The sequence below is a fragment of the Apium graveolens genome, chromosome 5, assembly GCF_009905375.1.
Source record: "Apium graveolens cultivar Ventura chromosome 5, ASM990537v1, whole genome shotgun sequence".
Lineage (NCBI taxonomy): Eukaryota > Viridiplantae > Streptophyta > Magnoliopsida > Apiales > Apiaceae > Apium > Apium graveolens.
In genome coordinates, this window is record NC_133651.1 from 11,081,237 (window position 1) to 11,095,498 (window position 14,262).

A 14,262-nucleotide genomic window follows, 5' to 3' on the forward strand; every position below is an offset into this window, starting at 1 on the left:
CAAATGTGCCAAATGGACAAGTGAAGGTAGTCTTTTCCTGATCCTCTGGTGCAATACAAATCTGATTATACCCGGAATAACCATCCAGAAGACAAAAATACTCATATACCGCCAATCTGTCAAGCATCTGATCAATAAATGGAAGAGGGAAGTGATCCATCCTTGTGGCTTTGTTCAATTTTCTATAATCCATGCATACTCTCCATCCTGTAACTGTTCGAGTAGGGATGAGCTCATTCTTTTCATTTGCGACCACAGTGATACCTCCCTTCTTAGGTACACATTGTACGGGGCTCACCCATGAGCTGTCAGAAATAGGATAAATGATGCCTGCATCTAGCCATTTCAGAATTTCTTTCTTCACCACCTCCTTCATGATGGGATTCAGTCTTCGCTGCTGTTCCACAGTTGGCTTACTACCTTCCTCTAGCAGAATTTTATGCATACAATATGAAGGACTTATCCCCATGATGTCTGCTATGGTCCATCCAATAGCCGATTTGAATTCTCTCAAAATCCTTAAGAGTTTGTCTTCCTCACTACCTGAAAAGTCAGATGAAATAATAACAGGTAACGTAGATGAATCACCTAAAAAAGCATACCTCAAGTGTTCAGGTAATGGTTTGAGCTCCAAGGTAGGTGCTTCCTCTATTGATGGTTTGAGCTTCCCTTCAGCATTCTTGAGGTCAGAAGTACCAAGAGATTCAAATGGTATGTCCAGCTTTCGCTTCCAGGGAGAAGCGTTCAGATATTGTAATTGCTCGTTGCTATCTTCATCATCGCTGTCAAAATCCCCCACTAAGGCCTTTTCCAATGCATCAGACATTAGCATGTGATCGAGTTCCGAAGTAACCGCAGAATCAATCACATCCACTTTTAAACACTCCTCATCTTCTGTAGGGAATTTCATTGCCTTGAATACGTTGAAGGTCACATCCTGATCTTGGACCCGCATAGTAAGTTCACCTTTTTGCACATCTATCAAGGTACGGCCAGTAGCCAAGAAAGGCCTTCCCAAGATTATGGGAATCTTCTTATCTTTCTCAAAATCCAGAATAACAAAATCTGCTGGAAAGAAGAGCTTATCCACCTTGACGAGCACATCCTCAACTATGCCCCTTGGGTAAGTAATGGAACGGTCAGCCAATTGTAGCGACATGTATGTGGGTTTTGGATCAGGCAGATCCAGCTTTTTAAAGATCGACAACGACATCAGATTAATGCTTGCTCCCAAGTCACAAAGGCACTTGTCAAATATCAGATTGCCAATTGTGCAAGGAATGGTGAAGCTCCCTGGATCTTTGAGTTTTGGTGGTAACTTTTGTTGCAGAACAGCGCTGCATTCTTCCGTGAGAGCAACGGTTTCAAGGTCATCCAGTTTCACCTTTCTTGAAAGAATAGTCTTCATAAACTTCGCATAACTAGGCATTTGTTCCAGAGCCTCAGCGAAAGGTATATTGATGTGAAGTTTCTTGAACACCTCCAGAAACTTCCCGAACTGTCTATCCAGCTTTTGTTGCTGCAATCTCTTAGGAAAAGGTGGTGGAGGATAGAGCTGTTTCTCCCCTGTATTAGCCTCAGGCAGGGTGTGTTCAACAGTAGTCTTCCTTGGTTCCGCCGCTTTCTCTTTTTGCTTAGATTCTTCACCTCTAATTTCAGCTTCTACTTCTTTTATCTTTTCAGCATCAGCTACTTTTCCAGACCTTAAGGTAATAGCCTTGACTTGCTCTTTAGCTTCCTTCCTGCCTGGTACTTCCGTGTCACTGGGAAGAGTGCCAGGTTGACGATTGAGCACTGCATTGGCTAATTGACCGATTTGATTTTCCAAGGTCTTGATAGAAACCGCCTGACTCTTGCACAACAGCTTAAGTTCCTCAAAATCAGCACTAGTAGGTGCAGCTGCACTTCCCTGTTGAGGATATGATTTCCTTATAGCATACTGCTGTGGTTGCTGGAATCCAGGTGGGTTAAACTGTTTACTCACTCCTTGCTGATATGGTGGCTGAATAGCATTCTGATTATTCCCCCAGCTGAAATTTGGATGATTTCTGTTGTTAGGATGATAGGTCGCTGGCACAGGCTGCTGTTGTCGCTGATAATTATTCACATACTGAACAGATTCGTTGACAAGAGAACACTGATCCGTAGCATGAGAACCTGCACAAAGCTCACAAACCATAGCTATTTGATTAACTCCATACGTAGCCAGAGAATCAACCTTCATTGATAGCGCTTGGAGCTGGGCTGCAATAGCGGTGGTTGCATCAACTTCCAGAATACCTGCTACCTTGCCTGACGTCATCCTCTGAGTTGGGTTTTGATGCTCATTTGCAGCCATCGTCTCGATAAGATTATACGCCTCAGTATAGCTTTTAGCCCATAAGGCTCCTCCAGCTGCTGCATCGAGCATGGGCCGAGATTGGGCCCCCAAACCATTATAGAAACCAGTGATCACCATCCAATCCGGCATTCCATGATGTGGACATTTTCTCAACATTTCCTTGTAGCGTTCCCAAGCCTCGCACATAGATTCTGTAGGTTGCTGCGCAAACTGAGTAAGAGCACTCCTCATAGCAGCAGTCTTCGCCATTGGATAAAACTTCACCTGAAACTTTTGCGCAAGATCTTGCCACATAGTGATGGACCCAGCTGGTTCAGAATGTAACCAGTCTTTAGCCTTGTCCCTAAGTGAGAATGGGAAAAGCCTCAACTTGATAGCCTCATCAGTCACGCCATTATACTTAAAAGTGCTGCAGATCTCGACAAAATTCCTTATGTGCATGTTGGGGTCTTCAGTTGCCGCTCCTCCAAAAGAAACAGAATTCTGCACCATCTGAATAGTGCCCGGCTTGATTTCAAAGGTGTTAGCTTGAATAGCCGGATGAAGGATGCTTGACTGAATGTCATCAATTTTTGGCCGAGAAAAATCCATAAGAGCTGGATCAGCTTGAACAATACGATCTCCCATGTTTACTGGTTCTTTCTGCTCAGTTCCTGAATCTGAATCCTCAAAATCTAACTTCTCCGGAATATCAAGAACTTCGTCTGTCTCCTCAGCTGTATCTAAAGTCCTCTTGCGAGCACGAGAACGAGTTTGCATAAACGCTTGCTAAAGTACCTGAAACACAACCGAAAAGAGTAAGTAACTACTACGTCCTAATCACTGAGTCCTAATGACCAATGATGGTAAGTACATAAACTAAACAAATACGCCGAGTCCCCGGCAGCGGCGCCAAAAACTTGTTAGGGCGAAAACACGCGCTAATATTCACGCAAGTATACGCGTTCGCAAGTAATACATAATACTTTCTAGTTCGTTCCCTCAGAGACTCAGACTAAATTATTGTCTAATTAAACTCACTCACCAATGTATGATTACTTCTCAATGTTAAGATAATAACACTTAAAATTGTTGATTAAATATTAACTATAATTAACTACTTAATTAACCACTTAACTAACACTTCAATTTATCAATAATAAAACACTCATGAGATCACAACTTCATTATTACTTCCTTCTATAGCCATTGTTATTACCTTTAGCATGTGACAGTGATGATATTAATCGAATAACACAAAACTGATAAAAGCCAACTTTCATTGTACTAATACCATTTTACCAAGCATCCACAATTAAGATAGAAGTCGAATAGTCATCAATTATGTTGAGTTCCTATATGTCTACAGAAATTAACAACACAACGATTTAAGCACAAGTTATTCCTTTTGATTACATAGAGCAAATAAAACTGTTAGAGTTACCCACTAATCATGCACAACGTACATGAACCTATGCTAGCATGGCAAGTTCTAAATCTCAAGATCCACCGTCGCTTCACAAGAGATTAACACCCTATCTTATATGTTCGCGACGCACATAAGACGAATACGCACAGCCAATACTAGATATCATGCAATCATCACACACTAAAGTATTAAACAATTAACTAAAGAATTCCATAATAAATCTGTTGCAACCCCATGATCACGATTAGCCCATAATAGAACTTATCGCCATCATGGGTTCATATGAAATCATGATAAACAAACACAAGAAAATAATAACTAAACTAATTATATTAAAACAGAGTACGTCACAAGAGTAAATAAGTCAAAGCAAGAAAACTAGCATCCAACGTTACAACGAAACAAGAATCACAAGAAAATATGCTTCCTCTTCGTTGCGGTGTGCTAAATCGGTCTTCTTCCTTATCTCCTTCGCTTCTTGCGTAAAACACAATCTAAAACATAATCACCTTAATACTCTCTGTGAAAACGTCTCAAATCTACCTATATAATAGTCCCATAAAACTCAGATTACATAGAAGTTGGAAGCCAAACAGAAGTAGAAGTCTAAAATAATTTATTTTTTCCCCGACCCTGCGCGGCCGCTCAGCATAGCTGCGCGGGCGTGCAGGTTGCTGCGCGGCCGCTCAGCATTGCTGCGCGGGCGCGCAGGCCTCTACTGGAAAAAATCCAGGTTTGCTCCGTTTCTTCGCCGTAATCTGCCCATTCCTTTCCTCTCGCAATGGTGAACACATGCCAAGGCTTATTCTTGATGATTCCTCCCCCGAAATGCAACTAATACCCTGAAATGCATAAACACTAGAAAAACGCATCAAATACACAAAATACTTGATTTCAAGACACCAATTTAAGCCATTTTAAGACGTTCTAAGTGGTATAAAATGCCACTTATCAGTGTCTCATGTTGAAAATGTAAAACTAGATGTTTGAATAATGTTATTCAAGATGTGAATAATTGATTTTGCTGAAATGTAGTTATGTGCACTTTATTTATGCTAAATAAGAAACAGACACACTTAAATTAACACGCAAAAGGTCTAATATCATTTCATAAACACCATTCACAATTTCAGTCATATTACATGTTGGCCACAATATGAGCGAGAATGGTGATGAACATCTCATGCATGTATTTTTTAATTGTCAATTTGCAACGCAATGTTGGAATTATGTTGGGTTATTTTATGACATGAGTCTAGTGGAGCATGCTTTTGAATGGCTTTTGAACAAACTGAATGGTGCGACGGATGAGGAGCTAGGTAATGTGTACGGTGTTATGGGGTATTTGGACGTGGAGAAACAGGAGGGTTTGGGAAGGGAAAGGGGTACTTGCATCATTAGCCATGGATAGTTGTTTGAAGTCGGTTGAGGAATAGAAAAAAGAGAGATTCAAACAGAATGGTGGAGATAACGTTGAACGTCAAAATCAAGTCTGCATATGGTAAACCCCGCCTGAAGGTGTGCTTAAAATTAACATGGATGCATCATTCCGACAGAAATCTATATCTTTTTCGGTAGGAATGGTTATGAGAAATCATCTAGGGACCTTCCTTATAGGTAAAAACTTAGCGCTGTTATCTCCACGTTCAGTATTTGAAGCAGAAGCCTTGAGTGTTTTGGAGGCTCTGTCATGGATTAAGTAGCAACAACTTCAACATTACACAATCATGTTGGAATTAGATTCGCTTATGTTAATTCGGGGTGTCAACCGTGAGGTAGGAAATTTACACGAGGTGGGGGAAATTCTTTTACAATGCAGGACTCTTCTTAGGTGAATTCTTAGCAACTTTCATTCCTCGTTAGGAATAAAGCTAACAGGGTAGCACATGAATTTGCTAGATTATCCTTTTTAGTTAATTGTCAAAATGTATTTACGTCTCTCCCCACTCAATTGCTAGATTACCGTTCTTTCGGACACTTCGTTTTAATGGAATTTGCATTTTCATAAAAAAACGGGCGAATGAAAATTTAGTCGTCGATACCTATTTTTTGGTACATGTTGATTTTATTGAATCACCCTTACTTTACTTGATATTATTCCTTATAATTGAATTAAAAAGAAATTAAAAATATTGTTAATTTCAAAATTATTTAGAAAAAAAATGGTAATGGGATTTCAATATATCAGTTACAATTTTTACAAGAAAAATGGAAAATTATCAACATATAATAAAATATAGTTACATCGCCTAAAATAGAATATATAAAAATTGAATATTTTAAATTTTAAAAAAATATATGATATTTTTTGGAAAAAAACAATATTAATTAAAATAACAGAATATTAAAAATTAAAAATACATATATATATATATGTAGATATTATTTTACAATTCTTACAAAAAAAATTGTAAAAGTTATTTTAAATATAAAAAATCGTAATTAATATGGATTAAGATTCTCGTGCATGGCACGGGTACAAAACTATTTATTCATAAATTTGGTTGGTATGTGGTTAATTAACGGGATGTGTTAAACTCGGAATTATATTATATGAAGGATATGATATATAAAAAATAATTTTAATTAAATTTTAATAATTATTAGATATATAATTTGATATATATATATATGGTCGCGCTCCGGTGATAAATTTTTAAAATGAGAACTATGAGAATTGGTTATTTCTGTTTAGTGATTTTTTGAAAAGTTGAAATTTCGAATTCGGTAAATCGGTGATTCTTTGCTAACAAAAAATTTTAAATTCTATAAAATCAACGATTTTAGCTATGAAAGTCATCGATTCTCACATTTATCATTTTAAAAGATTCTCGTTTGACTAAAAGCCTATATATATTATTTATATATAAATATTTATAAATAACTAATATAATAACTTAATTAAAATAATATAATTAAGATAATAAAATAAATCCATTTTTTGACCGATTAATGAGTATTTTAATATTTTTACATATTTGTTCCTCGTACCGAATTTTCATTATACACGTATTTTAATTATATTACACCATAAATGGAAAAAATGTAGGATTTAAACAAAAAAAAATTATACAACTCCCCTATATCTCTGCTACACTGTCTAATTTTCATCTCAACTTCCAACTCAGACAACTCTCCGATCATGAAGCGCAAGAAGTGGTCGGAGATCGAAGAACTCACCCTTCTCTCCAAATACTCCGACCTACTCTCCGCCGGAACCCTAGCTAAACTCCGTACCCGCGAGAAGAAATTCAAGCCAATCGCCGATCATGTCAACTCCGTTCATCATCTCATTGACCCAATTAAATTCCCCTTCAAATGGTCTTGGCGAGATGTGTCAATTAAAGTTCAGAACATGCGTCACCAGTATTTGGGTGTGAAGCAGAAGATTAGGGATGTTAATGGCGAGTTTAATTGGAAAGATGGTGAGAATCATTGGGAGAATTTTATGAAGTATAAGGAAGTGTTTGGTGATGTTGAATTAGAGATTAAAGGTGATAGCTTTAAGGGTGTTGATTTGTTTGGTGATTCGAGAAATGGGGATGATGGGGATGATGATGATTTAGGGTTTGATGATGAGGAGGGGGGAAGAGAGGATTTTGGTGAGATGGGGTTGGAGAGATTTGGGAGAGATAAAAAGGGTTTTGTGGGAAAGAGGTTAGGGTTATTGGGTGCACAAGTTTTGGAGTTGAGAGATGTTGTGACTAGGAGAGAGGAGAGAAGGAGGGATAGAGAGTGGAGTAGAGAGGATGGTGAGTTGGAGAGAGAGGAGAGGAGGAGAGAGAGGGAGATAGTTAAGGAGATGCGAAGAAATGAGAGAGATGAGGAGGTTGAGGGGAGAGAGGTGGAGTTGGAAGAGAGGGAGATTGCGTGTAGGAGGAGGGAGAGGGACTGGAGGATGAGGATGGAGAGGGAGTTTGATGAGGAGAGGGTGAGGAGGATTAAGGTTGAGGAGAAGTGGGAGGAAGAGGAGATGGAGTGGAGGGAGAGGATGGTTAAAATGCAGATTGAACATGAGAAGCAGATGATGCAAATGCATGCTGATGCTTGTCAGAACCAAATGCAGGTTTTGCAAGTTATGGCGAGGTTTATGTGTCAATTTTTTGGGTCGGGAAATGATGGTTTAGGTGGCGGGTTGGGGACTTTGCCTCATCAGATTATGCAAAATTTGCAGCATCCAGGGGGGTTAGGTGATGGTGGGAAGCCAGATGCTAATTCACCTTCTGAATTTCTGTAGACTGTATTGGAATTCTCGATATTCTATGTGTACATTTATTTGTTGAATGCTTGAAGCAATGAAGTTGGAAAGATATGTTACATTTTTAATTATTTGGTCACTTGTTTCAATTACAATTATATACTTTTGCAGTGACAATGGGGAAAATCATGTTCTATTATTTGCTGATATGAATGGTTAATTATAAACTTACAATTATTTTACTTTTTTTTATTGACATTGTTCATCTGTTCTCACTTCTCAGTATTACTCAATAATAACTTGATAATTGTAAAATTTTAATTAAGATAAATAATAGTTATACATATATGATTGCAAGTTCAGTGGGGGCATTTACCTCAACCACCACCTAGGTAACTATTCCTCCGCGGATAACATATCCTGCAAGTTGTATTGTATGTCAATCATAGACCGGAGATGCATGGTTATGAATGATTTTCTGCTTGCGGTCCTGATTTTGAGCATTATATCGACTACTTCAGTCTCTAAACTAGTGTCACAAAAAAATGTTGTATTTACTACTAAGGTACCTAATAGCTCAAGCAGTGGATTGTGAATTTTGTGTTTATAGTTTTTACAGAGGTGTGCTCAGAAAATCATTGATATTGATGTGCAAAATTCTGAAGAAATAGAGTCGCAGGTAGAGGAAGGAGTTGGAGCTGCCACTTTGGCACATGAACCAATAATTTAGTGGAACCCTGGAGTTGTACTAGCATCAGATAAACTGCCGAATCAAATACAAGTAAGTTTCTCTATCTGATGTCATCTTATTCATCACCAGATCTTGTGTATGTGTTGGACTAAGCTTCAATTTATATGTTTGTATATGTGACAATCCATGTTTATAAGGTTTGATCTGAGTCCAGTCGTTTGGTACAAATTTGAGAGGCCAAATCTTCCTGTCGATAATATTTTTTTGGTACTGAACTTATTTAGGAGCACATTAAATCTTTAGTATAGTGGGAGGAGGTGGATTCCAATAGGGGGAAGGACTACTGACATTAGATGTCAATCAATCAGTAATAGGTGCTTTTTAAATCTTCCTGTATGTTTATTTGATATTTTGACCCAAAATAATGTGCATTATGTTCTACAAATGAATAGTACAAACAGCTTCTTATTACTTGTGATCTGATATAGAGGTAGATATTTTTTTAAGCAACTCAAGTTTTAAAACTTCACCTTGAAGTAATTAAGTTCAAAATGATTTGCAAGGCTTCGCAACAACTTGTTTCCAGAGAACTATGTCCATAGATGATTATTTCTATGTTATCCTTTTAATTAATTATTTCAATGTTTCACTGGTTGAAGACACTTCCCTTAAAACTGTAAAATTAATAAAAACTATGTGTCACTTATGTCAAGATTATAGGCGAAATTCCCGAACGGGTGTCCAATTTCAGATTCATTTCCACAATCTTATTTTTTTAATAAAAAAACTAAGAATCTGACACTTGATCAGTACCGGTGAGTCCGGGTAACATAGGTGGTTGTGGAATAGTCACACTTGATGTTCCCTTCAGTTGATTGAGATTATCAACACCTTGAGAAGGTTCTCCTTGTCACATAACATTAGAATTCCTCACGGATACTGTGAGGTTTATACCAAAAATCTAGGAAATATCAAAAGCAGTCAGCTTTCAGGTGCTAGTAGATTTCAATCTTGACTATGTTGCTTTCTTCCCATCTATTTTAAATATCTAATACATATGTACAGTGAGATCATCCAAATTTATAGAGGATACTATATTTTGCTGTAGAAGGAGAATTAGTGAACCTATGTTACCATATAATGGATCTCTTGTAAAATCAACAAACATTGATAATGTATAAACAAAGAAGTCATAAAGCAAGACACAACCCAATGCAAAGTTCACTAACACACATTAAAAAGTTACAAGTCATAACCTAATTAATCTTGATTACTCAGTTCTCCCCTCAAGAATTAGCATGAAGGGCTTTCCAGAATCATTAATGAACCTAAGCAATAAGGTAGCTACTTAATATTGGAGTTATATTTTCCATGAGATATGGAATCAAGTATAGGGTTACCATGAGAATCATATTTAATCTCAGCGGAAAATTCCAATGGCCGACACTTTTCCCCCATAATGATTGTCCTCTTCCACACAGCTGCTTCGTCTGCATCATCATCAGCAGCATATTCCCTTCCTTTGCGTCTTTCTTCTTCTTCTTCATGATCTTGCAATTTTTTCCGAGATGCCATTTTCAGCATTAGTAGAGCTTTGCTGCTTATTTTACTCTGCAATTTCGACAACCCTTTTTTCTCGTCACCACCTAACCTCACAGTTTTCAGCTCTCCCTTCCCCTGTTGTGAACCCTTGAAGTTGTGTGTAGCGCAGAGAAATGTCACCACCGAAAAGATTGACAGTAAAACGATAAAGAAGGTGATTGTGGGTGTTGGCAGGAATTGGACCTTAATGTGCATGGAAAAGTATTCAGCAGGTAATGACTTGATCAACATGGCATATAATTGATTGCAATAGCTTTTGTTAGGAAGAGATGATATGGAGAATGTCTGTTGTTGCAGGAGTAGCAGACTAATATAGCTGAGCATGCATAAATAAAATTAAAAAGATGAGTAGCCAAGACTACCAATACAATATTACACTTTTTCTAGTGATGAAATTACTTGGGCTTCCTTAGGATTTAGGGCCATTAATTGTTGAAAATGGTGAAACAGTACCAAAATAGAAATGTCCAACTAAGACAACAGATTACACTTATAAATTTGACAGAGATGGCGAGTGGATATACTGTGGTTGGGGGAGTTGATTTTCTAGTTAGATGCAAAAGTTTTTTGTATAGAATATAAACAGCTACTTTAACTAGTCTGGGTGTAAAAATTCAGTAGGGTAGGATATGAATATGATAGAGCCTTGTTCGTCCCACTGGGGCTTTCCCTTAATCAATGGGAATAGTCTTGAAAACTACTGATGATCAAACTACTCTTTAAGTATGTATGGTTAACCCACCAGGCCACCGCTATCACTTCACCACCCAAACTTGTCTCCTGCACCAATCTATGTATAATAAAAGTCTCACTTTTCTCTTCTTTTTTGTTGTCTGGAACAAAAATGTCCAATTGCTTGATAAATCATAAATGCAAAACATTATTACACATGCAAATATTATTAAAAAAACTCAGATTATAACATTTATCCACATATCGGTGAACATTGTGTTGTGAGCTAAATTAGTCTATAAGATTTAAACATAAACAGTAGTTATCTTTTGGGTTGGGTTACTACTTACGACATTTGGCTATATGATTATGATACATGATATGTGAGATTATACAAATGGATAGTGGATGCTTGCTTTGGGCATCAAGTAAAAAGTGGAAAGTCAGAGATTGCTTCTAAGCCAAGGTCAGGCCAGTCCCCTCCCTCCCTTAATGTATAATATACAGAGTGTCTTCCAACTAATCTTTCATTTGTGCTATATTGTTGGACATGATCAGTAAGAAAGGCTCCAGGTTGCTTGTTTCATATTTGGGCCTTGCTGGGTATTGCTGTATATACTTTAAAACAAGTCCATTCTCTTTGATGGGCTGGTCATGTATATTATTGTAAAGGTTTGACATAAAATTTTCTTTTTGGTATGCAGCCAGCCAACAAATTTATATGTGTCATGGTCTCATGGATGATTCCAAAGCATGTGCTTGCTTTAAGGAATAGAATTACAACCGTTTAATAAAGTGGATGACGAGCATAAAGGTAATTTGTTTGAGATCTTCTGCTTTAGGTTTGGGGCATATGATTCTCAGTGGTAATGAATTGTTCAGCTGATACAGGGATGCACTTCATGTAATTTAGGCATTATAACGCGTTTGATCATCCCATGAAATAGTTTGGTGCAATTTTGAACTTAAGATTAAAAATCAAAGTAGAAATAAGTGGCGTGGTTAATACTCATTTCTATATTGATGCATGTGTATACTATAAATATTTTCTAGTATGTTACACAATTCTCCTATACAACACTGTCTCTGCTTTTAGGAAACTAGATATTGACCACCAACAATATTCTTATAAATCTGTCAAGGATTAGCTCGTATATATTCCCTTTGGGCAGCCATAAAGTTATGCCAAGTGCTTTTGATTTGATACCCTTTTTCTGTGTTTCCATGTTTTTTAGTTATATCTTAAGTCAGATACAACATTGTTGATACTTAACAGTTGTGTGCGACCAAAAATTATGCTATATATTCATCAGCTTGGTCATTTACGCGTGCACAACAATTTTTTAATAATTGTTTGCGGAGGATGTTAGTTATCTGATCTGCGGTCATCTTAGCTCTGCAGAATTTATTCTGTCAGAGTGTCAGGCAATCCTATAGCATACAATTTTATTTATGTGTAGCCGTGAATCCAGTTGCAGTCTGTACTAGTACATGAATTTGATCCATGCATGCATTGAATTCATAATAGAATTGAAATTAAAGGAGAAGCTAGGAAAGAGTTGGAAAATAAGGGTCCTCCATATTTACACCAGCCACATGCAATACGCATTCATGATCTTAGCTACTGTATATAACCAAAAACATTACCCTCATTATTGACATTACCAAGTCTCCTTCTCCATAAATAAGGAAACCTAATTTCACCTAACTTAGACTCCCAACAAATTTATAAAAGAACCATATAGAAAGGGGAAAGAATCATGCTTTTGATGCAACCACACTTACATTTACCAAACCGACACCTATAATACCCTTGTCATAGAATAATTGAAATCATCTCTTGCATGTTATACATTCTGCGAGAGAATAGAGAGATGTTTTCTTTATGATTAGACTTGTATGCGTTTGGTTCTAATAATTATCGAGGATGAGCCAGAATCTAACTCAATCCTTATCTAACCACGCTCTAGAAAGAGCGGCGTTAGTTGTTTAATTTATAAGACTTGTACGCTAATGATAATCGAATGATTTGTACTATTATATTCGGGAATATTTTGTGTACTAAATAAATTGAATGACTCTGTATAATAGTCAGGACAAGTTGTTTTCTTTGTGTGACGCACAAGACTCCAACTCACCTTATATATTTCCTTCATATATTCACACATTTAAAGCTGCTTCATGTTCTCTACTTCAGCTTCTCCATCAGTAAGAAGAAAATAACTCCACTAACATAGAAATAACATCTGCATGATATCAATGAGTATGCTAATATTCATTGTGTTCTTTCTTGTGATCATCACTAGCAGTGCAACTGATTCTCCTCTTGTGCAACTTGATCAACTAGCGGAAACGGAGCCAGTAATTCATGATGTTTCTATAAAGTGCGGGGAGTGTCCCTGCGTGAACCCCTGCAGTTATTCTCCTCCACCGCCACCACCATCACCTCCACCTCCACCTCCACCAACGCAATATTGTCCGCCAAATGCACCACCACCACCGAGGTTCATCTACTTCACTGGTCCACCTCCGCCAAGATTTGTCTACTTCGCTGGTCCACCAGGGGGAGACTTGTACCCCGTCGAAAATCATCCTTTTAATATGGTGGTTTACGGTGGCAGTGGACGACATTTTGTTGATAAGGGACTGCTTTTGCTTCTGATTTGCACTGGAGCAATGAAATTGCTGTTTTGGTAATATTTGTTAAGTTCAAGGTGAACTTGCATCTCAAAAGGCTATATATGCTATCATGCTCTGGTGTTTATTATCTCTGATATATCTAATGTACATCAACTATTTGTTAATTTAGGTGTATTCACAAAATTCATAAACAGGTCATCATGCCGCCCGGTTAAAATTTAGTCTAGTACATATTCTTATTCAAAAGTGGTGTTCATATGTGAAGTTTTTTGCATAAAAAACGTCTGTGATGTATTTTTTTTCTCGAACATTTCACCAAAATATGGCGATTTTGTGTTTCTCGTCCACAAGACTCCATATCAGAGTCTAGAGAAGGTTCTGCACTTCTGCAGCCTTATCCCTCTGAAGAAACAATATGGGTGCTCTTTCTTTATTCGATCTCTGTCACCGCAGATGACAAGTACGTGAAGTAGATACTTCATTATCGTTCCCAAACAAGATTTGCCGTAGACACTTGACTATTGTATCAGATAGTCTAATTTGTTGAATTGTGTTCCTGTAACAGATGTAAATGTAGAATAAAGGTAGACAAACGAATAATATCTAAGCTGAAACAGTCATTATGCTGAAAACTAAACTGCATCAGAAAACAGACATGTATTATAAAAATAACAAGAATTCCAATTACATATTTGTCGGACAAAGCTGAA

At 37.3% G+C, this 14,262-nt stretch overlaps 1 non-coding gene across 1 annotated transcript; it reads left to right on the plus strand.

Moving 5' to 3' along the window:
- Positions 1–2,468: 2,468 nt before the first annotated feature.
- Positions 2,469–2,575, plus strand: LOC141662506 (small nucleolar RNA R71). Its single transcript, XR_012550619.1, has one exon. It is a non-coding gene; the product is annotated as a small nucleolar RNA R71 (small nucleolar RNA).
- The last annotated feature ends 11,687 nt before the right edge of the window (positions 2,576–14,262 follow it).